This window comes from Podarcis gaigeae, assembly GCF_964106915.1.
Source record: "Podarcis gaigeae genome assembly, chromosome: 14".
NCBI classification, from domain to species: domain Eukaryota; kingdom Metazoa; phylum Chordata; class Lepidosauria; order Squamata; family Lacertidae; genus Podarcis; species Podarcis gaigeae.
The window spans coordinates 36663631-36677007 of NC_139690.1; positions in this window are offsets into that span (position 1 = coordinate 36663631).

Genomic DNA, 13377 nt, shown 5'->3' on the forward strand with positions numbered 1-13377 from the left:
GAAAGAAAGAAAAAAGATTGCTCAGAAACAAAACTTTAAAGTGCAGATCTGTGCCTGAAAAGAGCAGGGTGAAACGTAAGTGTGGATAAGCTTTTAGGTTCTTTTTATACGGGGCCTTTCCCCCCTCTTACAGGTAGGCAATTAAGTTTATTTTCTTTAAAAAAAGTAGACACACATATAGAAACTAATCCCATTGATTTAAATTGTACTTCCGAATCAGTGCACTTAACATAGAAGCAGACAAGCTGTGAGCCTGACATTTTGGAGAAACAGAAACCATAAGGGGCCAATTGCACTGGAGAATGATTGCATCCTCTTGCAATTAGTTTGATTTGATTTGATTTTTTTTTAAAGCTCTTCAACAAGTCCCACTACATTTTTCTAAAATTCACCTTAAGTACCAGTATGAAGGTGAATATTAAATTAGCCTCCGCTCTAGAAAACAGCCAGAGAGAAAGAAAACCGGGACATAATTAAATCTCATTAAAAAATTCCACAGAGGCAAAACACTTTCTGCTCCTAGGCGCACGACAAACTTCCCTCCACAATGTTTTCCCACAATGTGGCTGCTTTCCACAAGTAAAATATGAGAGGTACCACAAGATTTTGTGAGAAACATAATCAGCATTAGACCCACATTTCCCACATGGAGAAATTTTTACTGTGGTTGGGTGAAAAATACACCCATTGCACAGCCTTACTCTCCCGCCCACCTTCCTTTTGCAAGTCCTTTGTCCAACGGACCACCAGAAACTCTTATTAGCTGGTTAGGTGAATGATTCTGAAATAAAGAAAATGCACACAATTTTCCTTGATCTCTCAAAAGAAGAGGAGCTTCTGGCAGCACACGACTAAATGGCACAGAAGGCAAGCCATTGTTATGAGAATATCAGGTTGGTTTGGAGCACAGGAATATAGGAAGCTAACCTTACTCTGAGCCAGACCTTTTGGTCCACCTAGTTTAGGTTTTGTACACACTATACCTCTGAAGCACTTTCATTCTTCTCAAAGAATTATGGGCACCGTAATATAGGTACAGTGGTACCTCAGGTTACATATGCTTCAGATTACATAAGCTTCAGGTTACAGACTCCACTGACCCAGAAATATTACCTCGGGTTAAGAACTTTGCTTCAGGTTGAGAACAGAAATTGTGCAGTGGCGGCGCAGCAGGAGGTCCCATTAGCTAAAGTGGTGCTTCAGGTTAAGAATAGTTTCAGGTTAAGAACAGACCTCCGGAATGAATTAAGTTCTTAACCCGAAGTACCACTGTATAATGTAGGTGCATCTTCAGAATTGTTTGCACTGACAGGCAGCTGGCCTCCAGGATTTCAGGCCGGGTTCTCCCCTTGCCCTACCTAAAGATACTGGAAGCTTCTGCATGGAAAGCATTTGCTGTTCCACTGAGCTCTGGTTCTCTGAGGGGGGCCCTCCAACTCTGTGGCTTTAGGGATGGGTGGATCTTGACAATGAATTCACTTACGATAATTAATGTACCCAAGAGGCTTGAGTAGTGTCATAGTATCGTGGACATTTTGCTGTGGCCTTGGCAGAGCCCCAGGGTGATCATGATATCATTTAGAAAACCAAGAAGCCATCCTTCAGGTGCGTAGCAACCAACCACTGAATGACAAGATGAATGACAGAATGAAGTAACAAACTTCCCCTGCCGAGGCATCAGTTATGTACACATTAATGGCTTAAAATGCAGCGAGGTCACACACACACACACACACACACACACACACTTGTCGCATTTGCATGTTGCCGTACATCAGCAAGATAGCTTCACCCAGACTGCATTACCTGTTGGGTTTCCTCACATTGCAGCCTGAATTCATATTCATGAAGCTGTAATTTGGTCAGTCAATTGGTTGGTCAGCCATCTGCTGCACGCACAATGGCTATCTCAACTGTGCACACCTCCGCTTGACTGAACAATGAATGTGACTTTTGTTTCCAAATTGGACAGAAGCTGGCCTGAGGGAAGACTCATCAAACAGCAGTATTTCTTAAGAACCTACAGGGCAGATATGGATTGTGGATAATGTCACGTGTACACAGCTTCAAACACCAGTAGAGGGAGTGCACTGGAGACAGAGTAAATGGTAATGTGTACACAGCCTCTATCACCTTTTGCCATCTAAGTGTAATACTGACATACCTTACAGGGCTGTTACACAGATTACAAAATAGCATATGTGAAGTGCTTTGAAGCTTTTGGAAGAACATATACAAGGCATATATTATTTACCTGACTATCTAGTTCAAGAGCCTAATAGCTAAGGTCTGGTTTATTATGTGTTCAGCAAAATGAAATAAAAAAACCTGGAGGCAACAGAATGGAGTGGACAATATCAGTTTTGAAACGCAGGTGTGGGGTGTCGTTTTTGAAAGTTCACCCTGCAGATTAAACAAAAACAAAGAAAACAAAACTAGCACATGAGAGATAGAAACTCTCTTCCGCTGAACACAACATGGATCTGCAAAATAAGGATGTAATTGGCCAGCTCTTAGCATCTGTCCACTTGCAAGGTTTTGGAGATATGCAAATAGGGCCACAAAGAAGTACTGGCACAAGGCATGGAATAACAGGGGTCGGCAAGGTTTATCTTGCCTGGGCTGGATCAGTCCTGCGGAGATCCCTCTGTGGGCCGGATTGCGAGCGCGCATGAGTGCGTTTGCTTGCAGTTTTCAGTGTCTGCGTCTACGCCTGCGCAGACACGATTTCCAGCACTGCAGAAGCAAGTCCCCATGCCTTGCTGTACTGGTTTAGCGCAGCGCCGAGTGGGCACCCCAGTTCAGGGGTGGCTCGTGGGCCAGTCAAACGACCTCCACGGGCTGCTTCCGGCCCATGGGCCTTAGGTTGCTGACCTCTGGAATAGCATGTCAGTAGAGAGATTAACATATAAACTAAGACTAGCCAAAGGTCAAACCAAATCTGTCTTGCATACAGATGTCCCAGATTCAATCTTTGGCATCTCCAGGTAAGGTGAGGGAATATTCCTGCCTGAAAGCCTGAGATTCTGCTGCCTGTCAGTGTAAACAATACTGAGCTAGATGGACCCATGGTCTGACTTGGTACAAGACAGCTTCCTACAGCTGTATAATTTTATTGTATATATGGCATGCTAACAATAAAGACAATGTCAAGGGCCATCAGATTGCTTTCAATAACTCCACCCCTACCTAAAAAAAAACCCCTGCCTGCATCTCTTATGTGTTGTAATGATCTATTTGTTGTGCTTGATCTCATGTAGATTAGTATAAAACACACAAACACGTTTTCCAGCCATTCTTGTTTTCTTTTTACAGCATGAAGTGGTGCATGGTATATTGCTAGATACCTCTACTCACAAGTAAGTACTATTGTTTTGGTTGATCTAAGTGTATATATGATTTCAGCCACAGCCTGTTCTGGTATCTCAAGTCTCTGTCACCTCATTCTGCTGCATGTGTAGGGCAGGTCTTCTTTTCTTCGCTGTGCTTTTTAATTACTTTCATAGTGTGCTCCAGCCCTCAAATTCTACATAAGTCACTCCACAATTTTGTCAGATTATAGAGCTGATTCCCTTTGAGCATCCTTGGAGTTCTGCACTAATCATCTTTATTAAAACTTCATTTAAAAGTAAACAAATCAAAGTTAACCCTTGGGCTTGTCTGCAGGTGTTGCCTTGCGCCATCTAAGAAAATGTGTACACATTGGAATGCCTTAGTTCATCATAACTTTTCCACGTGAAAGACTCTAAGAAAAATGGCCCCTGGAAAATGGTGTCATCATAAATAGATGCCTGTATTCTTCTGTACTTCCATAGTTATTGGCATCACTTGGTACAATGGAAGAGATGCCTGCGGACGTGAGCTCTTGATGTGGAAGCACTAGAAAGATGGGTCACTTCTGTAACCTGAGAAAGCCCTGATTATACTGTGGTTTTTTAAATATATATATTATTGACTTTCAACAAAACAAACAACTACAATGAACAACAAAGAACAAATAACTCACAGCCCTAATTGTGGTGAAGTCTGCTGAGGAAGTCTCTTTCTGATTACAGTATGCTGTAAAGTGTGTAATATTTTGATTATCTCAAGGGTTTTTGCCATAATGATCCATGTTTATCTAGTGGCTGAATCTATATATTTTGGAAAGTTGTTTGTTTGCTATGCATTTGGATACCTCTTAAGAGATCATGACCCTGTTTTGCAGCAATGCTCTTTAGATGAAGGAGCAAGATGCCATTTTGAATCAAGATGGTAGGCTGAACCTTTCAAAACTGCACTGGTTTTAAACCACACTGGTTCCTTAGAATTCCTGAGCAATGCCAGGTATGAAGATGCAGGTATGGAATAAAACTGTACCATTCCACATTGAAGTTGCTAGTTTGAGTGTTATTTATGTGTGCTTTTTTTTGCAATCAAATGTGCCATTACTAGTGCTAGAAACTAAAGCTGTTCAAACATAGCATGGTAGAAGTTTTCTAGAACTTTGTAATAGCCAATCAAGCAGCATCAAATGTAGATCCTTATGAATTAGACCAAAGTTCTGCAACCAATGGTCCAGAACCCACAGGTGGGTTGCAAGGCCATTTCAGGTGGGTTGCTACAAAGCTGTTGCTGGCAGGTTGGACTCCAGCGAAGGCTGACCAGACCAAGGGAGCACTACATGTTGTGTCTGCACTAGAACACGTTATTCTAATGAGGCACTCATTTTATCAGTTGCCATGAGTGCTGGAATGTGGCAGGAGAAAGGCAAGAGCCTTTTTCAAAAAGACTGATGTTTCTGGCCAACCGTGTGCCCCACCTTTCCTATAGCTATGCCTTTAGTGAGGGAGCACTTTATCATTATGGTTAATATTATTTGTTTATTTATGCTCTTTATTAATTATTTATACACCACACATTTACAACATATGTGCTACTGGCTGAAGGGTCGTGAACTAAAGTTGCTTCTGGGCCCCTTCAGGATTAGGGGACCTGAAGCTTAAGCTTCATTGGTTTCATAGTAGATCTGCCCCTGTTGTTAAAAGGTAAAGGGACCCCTGACCATTAGGTCCAGTCGTGACCAACTCTGGGGTTGCGGCGCTCATCTCGCTTTATTGGCCGAGGGAGCCGGCGTACAGCTCCCGGGTCATGTGGCCAGGACTAAGCCGCTTCTGGCGAACCAGAGCAGCGCACGAAACGCCATTTACCTTCCCGCCAGAGCGGTACCTATTTATCTACTTGCATTTTGACGTGCTTTCGAACTGCTAGGTTGGCAGGAGCAGGGACCGAGCAACGGGAGCTCACCCTGTCGTGGGGAATCGAACCGCCGACCTTCTGATCGGCAAGTCCTAGGCTCTGTGGTTTAACCTACAGCGCCACCCGCATCACGCCCCTGCTGTTAGCACACTTTAATTCACTTGAATTCCCAAAACACTGTTTAAACCCCAGTAGCCAGGAACCTGGGTACCCACAAACCCATAACAATATGAAAAGTATTTCAAATGGACCCTACTGTAATGATCTTTCACTTTCCCAGATCCACCCACTTTTAAGCCCAACTTTCCAGACCCAAAAGTTTTGGCCTCTTTTCTGCGCTTCTTCCACTCTTGCCCAGGGGGATGTTCACAACAGCTGCTGGTCTACAAGTGAACAGAGGCAGCTATTTGATACTTCTCTTGCCTCTTCACTATGTATCTCCCCCCTTTGTATCTCCGTTTGATCCCCGGCAATCAGTGGCAAAGAGGGGGGAAATGTAAAATATAATCATGGTTAGGGTTGTTGTTGTTTTGGCCAAAGTTGTTGAGCTTTCTTTGCAAAATCTCAAAAAAATAAGAAGCTATTTTTAAGGAAATTCACCAAAACATAGGCTTCCGACATTGGTTGCTATATATTTGGATTTTCCCAGACATTTCAGCAATTTCTGCCCAGATACTGCTTCCGACGGCAGTATTCCGGCTATGTCCAGGAAATTCCAGACGTACGGCAACCCTAATGATGGCATGTATAAGCACTCTTGGTGCAACTCAGTTGCAGAACAATGAAATTATTTTCCTCCAATTGAAATAAAGCACTGGGTATTCATGTGGAATTATGTAATAGCTTTGATTAAGTCCAAATATTATATTCAAATTTTATGAGTGAATTATCATTAGCTTGGCCATGAAAGATATTAATACCAACTGTGCTTACTCATTCTCACAAAGTAGTCATATTTTAATATAATAATCCATGTGTCTGAATCATCCTTGGTAATGTAACAAGATAAATTAATATGCTATGGATGCTGGCTGAGAATTCTTAGTTAAGGTGATTGCTTACTAATGGCAGAAATTAAAGGCTGATTTTCATCTATAGGAGCTAAGAACAGGAGGAGACGTGTGCCTACTTATTAATTTATAACATTTATATCCAAGCTTATAGTAAGGTAGTAAGCAGAGGTGGCTAACAAAAGTTAGAAATTTAAAAACAATAGGTCTGAATTTTTAAATAAACAGCAGCAGCCCTAAGAAGGAAGCAATAAAACTGCAATCAAGGCTGAAAATGGTAAGAGAACAGTAACATAAAAAAGAATATGGTGGTACCTCGGGTTAAGTATTTAATTCGCTCCGGAGGTCCGTTCTTAACCTGAAACTATTCTTAACCTGAAGCACTACTTTAGCTAATGGGGCCTCCTGCTGCTGCCGTGCCGCCGGAGCACGATTTCTGTTCTCATCCTGAAGCAAAGTTCTTAACCCAAGGTACTATTTCTGGGTTAGTGGAGTCTGTAACCTGAAGCGTATGCAACCCGAAGTACTACTGTAGTAAAAATGCCTCATCTAACCTCACAGATATAGGATCACAGGCCTGGAAGGCACCCACAAATACGATCTAGAACAGGCACCCCCCAACTCGGCCCTCCAGATGTTTGGGGACTACAATTCCCATCATCCCTGACCACTGGTCCTGTTAGCTAGGGATGTTGGGAGTTGTAGTCCCAAAACATCCGGGGCCGAGTTGGGGGATGCCTGATATAGAACAACCCTTCAATTGTTTAAAGTAATCATCTGGCAGGAGTGGTCAGAAAAGAGGCTGGCAGGAAATAGAGAACGCAGTTACACATCAACCCACAGATGCACTTTCACATAAGCTGTGCTAGTAAGGGTGAAGCCCATTTTCTGGCCTCTAGCTGCTGCACTGAAGGAAGGGAAGAGTGGGAAGCAGGGGACACATTGAAAACAACCTTCCTTCAAAAGCCAGCAGTGTGAATTTTGACCTAGTGGCAGGTGGTCTTTCTATGCTCCCTTTATTCAGATCCTTCCTGATTCCAAGGAGGTGCTGTTTTTGCGTGTGTGGGTGTCAGGAAGTGAGAAACTATGCCTGTTTGGAGGGAAGTGGAAAGCAGATTAGCACAGAGATCAAGGAGTCTGCAGAAAAATTAGTTCAAGAGCCAAAGGCAACGAAAAGTTGGAATGCTCTGGAGAGCATATTTCCTTAAACATCTGTTACGATTCACCAGCAAAGTTGACAGGCTGGCAGCCCCACTGGGGTCTTGCAATATTTGCTGACTTCTCAGCCGATATGATATTCCTACAGGATCACAGAGCAGCCGCTCTGCTCCTCCAGCTGCAACAGAAAGGATGCATCAATGCCTTATTCTGGCATACAGTCAGTCACAATCTGAAAGTCATGCTCTTGGGGTTGCTTCTGTATCACAGGAAGAGGCAATTCACTGAGGGATCATATATATTAGCAGAGTAGCATGACACCTGACTCAAAGCTCAGATTCAGTTCCACATCTGGAAGAAGCAATTCTCTCTCTGAGCCCGACACAGCCTAACAAATGAGAGTTTAATGGTTGTCAGCTGTTGCAGCATATCTAGAACCCCATATGAATTGTGTATTTATGTGCTTGTTGTTTTAGCAAAGCCTATCATGGGGGCTTTATCAATCATCTGTTGTGGAACAGCCAACGATTGGAGCCTCCTTCCACCCCTGTTTTGATAAACAGCAAGCCATCCTCTTCTGTGCAAAAAAAAAAAAAAGGTTTGCTGATCAATGGGGGAGTGGGGAGGATTTTTGTTTCTTAAAGGACATCTGGCTTTTTTATATGCTGCTTGTCCCTCCAATGTCTACACTTAAAAAATGGTTATATAATTTATGAAGTATACACAGCATCCAATTACAATAAATTGTATACAACATCTTCAACAGTGGTTCCCAAATAGTTGTCCATGACCTTCATTAAGGAGCTCTTCAGTGTGTCTGTGAAGAATGGTGGGTTCAGAGGCTGCTCTGACAGTCTTAGAACCCCGCAGTTCACACGGAAGATGCGCGGAACAGACCAGTAGTGATGAGGAGAGGAGGCACTTTAAATGAGAGGAGCAAAAGCTATACTAATTAAGACATTTAATCTTTATTCATTTTTGTTGTATTTCTTATGTTGTATTTTATTGTATAACAATTTGAATTATATAGAATTCAAATTGTAATACGATAAAATACAATATACACTATATATAAAGTAAGCAATGAAAGTACAGTGGTACCTCGGGTTAAGTACTTAATTCGTTCCAGAGGTCTGTACTTAACCTGAAACTGTTCTTAACCTGAAGCACCACTTTAGCTAATGGGGCCTCCCACTGCTGCTGCGCTGCCGGAGCACAATTTCTGTTCTCATCCTGAAGCAAAGTTCTTAACCTGAAGCACTATTTCTGGGTTAGTGGAGTATGTAACCTGAAGCGGATGTAACCTGAAGCGTATGTAACCCGAGGTACTACTGTACAGTTAAGAATCATACAGCACCTTGCATACGTTACAATTGCTATAATTTGCAGAAAAAATATTTACATTGTCCACAATGTACAAGATCTACAAGAGAGGTTTTAAAAAATGTTTTTTTAATTATTTTTTAAGATAACACAGCAAAGGACAATCAAGGATGAATACAAGTATCAATTCAGAAAGAAGTGCACCAAACTATCATATTTTTCACATCAAAATATTGTTCCATAATTGTCCATGAGGCGCTCATGCACTGCAGCATAACTACAACCAAATAGTAGAAAAGTTGTCTATGTTTTGATTCTTGCTATATGCCCACCTTCAGTAGGCTATCTTCCCCATTGATGCTTAGTTCCATATTTGTTAGTATCAGTCCACCATCAATTCAGCATTCAGAGTTCTCCAATATTTTGCAGCTGACATACAGTGGATAATAATTTCTTTATGCCTCAAGTTTTTTTTTTTAAAAAAAGGTTCTTGGGTGGGGGTTTTTTAGTCCAATCAAGGCTCACAATTTTCATAATAAATACTTACAGTGTTGTCTTATTGCATTCAGGCTCCAAACAAGCTTGTAACTTAATTAACTTAACTAATTTTATATAAAGCTTCTTGGCAGAATTATTCAGCAGGTTTTTCTTTCTTATATAAGGAAAGAGAGGAGTTGGAACTATTCTTAAAGGGTCCGTGTATAGTCAACTCACAGTGCCTTGGACACTCTGCAGTCTATCATTCTTCTGTAATGGGCCAACTCTGGCTAAGATAGCATATTCATGTACTTTGTGTTCCCATTTTTCTATTGCAGGTCATTTGTCTAATCTTCGGTATTTTGCATCTAGTACCCCTCCAGCAATAATCATGTATGATAATAGTTCTTTATAACTTCTGGTTAAATCTGCTTGTACAAGCCAATAAAAGTAGGATCTAAATGTACAAAATGTCTTTGTGATTCCATCAATTGCCTTCCTTATGTTAGACCAATATTTCTTGTAACACTGGACAGGCCCACCATATATGGGGAGATGTTCCTGTTTTGTTCGTACACTGCCAACATGTTGCATAATTGAATCTAGAATCAGAATTGCAGGGTTGGAAGAGGCCACCAAGTCCAACCCCCAGCAATGCAGGAATCTTATGCCCCAACATGGGGTTCAAACCCATGACCCTGAGATTAAGAGTCTTATGCTCTACTGCCCAAGCTATTTTGGAACATTAAATGACTGTTTGGGGTGTGTGTGTGTGTGTGTCATATGCACAGTTTTTTCTTAAACTGATTCATTGTGAAAAATTAATTTAATTTAATTTATTTCTATACCGGGGACGCAGGTGGCGCTGTGGGTTAAAGCCTCAGCGCCTAGGACTTGCCGATCAAAAGGTCGGCGGTTCGAATCCCTGCGGCGGGGTGTGCTCCCGCTGCTCGGTCCCAGCGCCTGCCAACCTAGCAGTTCGAAAGCACCTCCAGGTGCAAGTAGATAAATAGGGACTGCTTACCAGCGGGAAGGTAAACGGCGTTTCCGTGTGCGGCTCTGGCTCACCAGAGCAGCGATGTCACGCTGGCCACGTGACCCGGAAGTGTCTCCGAACAGCGCTGGCCCCTGGCCTCTTAAGTGAGATGGGCGCACAACCCCAGAGTCTGTCAAGACTGGCCCGTACGGGCAGGGGTACCTTTACCTTTACTTTACCTTATTTCTATACCACCCTATACCCGAAGGTCATATTGTTCCTAAATCTCAGATGGGGTGGGGAACCTTTTTTAGGTGTGGGGAAATTTTGGTCCTCCAGATGTTGAACTGCAAGTCCCATCATCCCTGACCATTGGCTATGCTTGCTAAAACTGATGGGAGTTTTGGTTCAGCAACTTCTAGAAGGTCAGGTTCTCCACTCTTGTTTTTCAAGCTGCCCCTGCATTCCTTAATGCATGTCCTCCTGGAAGCATGCTGAGCTGTTGCATAGGAACCTGTTGGGCAGTATTTTTGGTGTGGGGAAAATTCACAGCATCTTAACAATCAATTCCTCTCAGATAATTGTAGCTCTGTGTGGGGAATATAGGTATCCTAACAACTCTCATCTCCCTTAACAAACTCCCAGAATTTATTTATATATTTTTTTGGGGGGGGGGAGTGGCAGTCCAGATATTGCTGGACTCCCAAATTCCATCAGCCCCAGCTATCATGCAATGTACAGTGGTTAATGCATATATAAGGATGTATCTGGTGCACTCAGTTCTCAAAGCCTGTCACGAGTAGACAAGCCCATTTAGTCATATCATACAACCACACTGACATATTTTTTTGTTTTGCATTTATTAATTAAATATAACAAAATCCCAAAGCAAAACAAAAAGGCACCGCCGCAGGGCCTGACATGCCAGCTCTTTGATCTGAGCTATTTTTAACACATGCTATCAGATGTGTTCGCTCTTTAGAAGGCCTCTTAATTAAAACACAAACTTGAAATTCAGACAGCTTGCCCTGCAGTCTTGGAACTGGGATCCCAATGAATGAGAGATTATACAAAGGGGAATTTTGCAGCAAAGCAAGGCACTAAGACTGCAATCACATGGACATTTACTTGAAAATAACCAAAATAACCCACACTGAATTCATTGGGTTCATTTGTGTCAAGAAGTATCAATGCTTTTGGTTGTGATGATAGCCAAGCAGAAGCTCTAGGTCACAGTAGGAAACAGAATCTTAGACCTTTGGTGCGGTCATCAAGGCTTTATGTTCTTATAACTGAGCTTTATAATAACACACCAAGATCTGTGGCAGATGTATTTATATGAAAATTAAGCAGTTGTAAGAAAAACCAAGCTTTGAGATTGCCAGTGGAAAATAGGGTGGGCATACTGTGCTGCATCTAAGGTTCTCTGTCTGCGAGTGCAGGCTCCTGTACTAGAGGACCATTGAGTTTTAATGTTGTACAACAGATAGACCCAGCGAAACAACTGTGCCAGTGGAAGCTCATTGTACAACAGATTGTGCAGTCTATTGTGCAGCAAAGTTACCAGCAACCTGCTCATGCATTCCCTTGTCCAGCAACATTCAGCTGGTGCAATACAGTGGTACCTCAGGTTACATACGCTTCAGGTTACAGACTCTGCTAACCCAGAAATAATGCTTCAGGTTAAGAACTTAGTTTCAGGATGAGCAGAAATTGTGCTCAGGGCACAATAATGGGGCAGTAGCAGGAGGCCCCATTAGCTAAAGTGGTGCTTCAGGTTAAGAACAGTTTCAGGTTAAGTACGGACCTCCGGAACGAATTAAGTTCGTAACCAGAGGTACCACTGTATATTTTACCAGCAGAACAAATATGCTGCTAAGTGACTTTAATTTATTGCTGCATTGGATACAACCAATTTCTTCGTTATCTCCTGGGCTGTAAAGAGCTCTGCAATGTTATTCTGACATATGTTTAGTTGGGATTCCTGCATTGCAGGAGGTTGGATTAGATGACCTTTGGGGTCCCTTCCTACTCTACAGTTCTACATGGAAGATGTGGTTACAGTGTGTTATGCTCAAATTGTAATACATTCCACTCACCTTAAAATAGTTTGCCTTTTCTTCAAAATTACAGACACAAATGCACTGGTATCTGACAAGCTTTCTTTTCACATCAAGCAAATTGCAGCAGATTCCCCCTGACCTTCAGCATAAAGCCCTCCTTTTTAAGCTCCAATTTATGCCAGACAAATCAGACTATCCTTTAAAATCAAGGACAGCATGTGCCCAGAAGAAATAACTATAAACACTTTTAAGATTCAGTGATATAAATAGCTCTAGCAAAAGTTTATTGGATGGCATTGACAACTTCAACCTTGTGGGGTGGGGCACGATATTCTGTTCCAGATTTACTACTGAGAAAGGGACAGATTTCTCCATGTGAGAGGCAGTGTGGTATAGTGGTTAAGAGTGATAGACTCATAATCTGGAGAACCGGGTTCACGTCTCCGCTCCTCCACATGCAGCTGCTGGGTGACCTTGGGCTAGTCACACTTCTCTGAAGTCTCTCAGCCCCACTCACCTCACAGAGTGTTTGTTGTGGGGGAGGAAGGGAAAGGAGAATGTTAGCCACTTTGAGACTCCTTTGGGTAATGATAAAGCGGGATATCAAATCCAAACTCTTCTTCTCTTCTTCCATGTGGCAATGAGATGAGAAAGGAGCTTTCGGAATGCATGTTGTGGTAGAGGCGTCAGGAACAGGTACTAGCGCAGCATGTGAGTCTTCATACTTGGTGCCAGCCCTACCATTAGGTGCATGGTTGAAAACATACCATTCAATTAAAGCACAAGACTTCACCTAAAGAATTGTGGGAACTGTAGTTTACCCCTCAGAGCGCTACAATTTCCAGCACCCTTAACAAACCATGGTTGGCAGGATTCTTGGCAGGGGCGGGGCGGGATGCTTTAAAAGTATGCTGTGCGCAAAGCCCTAATCCCAGAGTGAAGAGAATTCTGAAGTCTTCTGACAAAATGTTCTTTAGCTTTTTTGGGGGTGGGTTGTGGGGGATATTCTGATAACTTTCAGGAATACCATAGGAGATACTGGTGTTCACATTGGTTCATTAGAATTTTCTCTGCTTGTAACTATCCTCTGCATGGTGAAAGGTTGCCATATTTCAAACAGTGAAAATCCTGA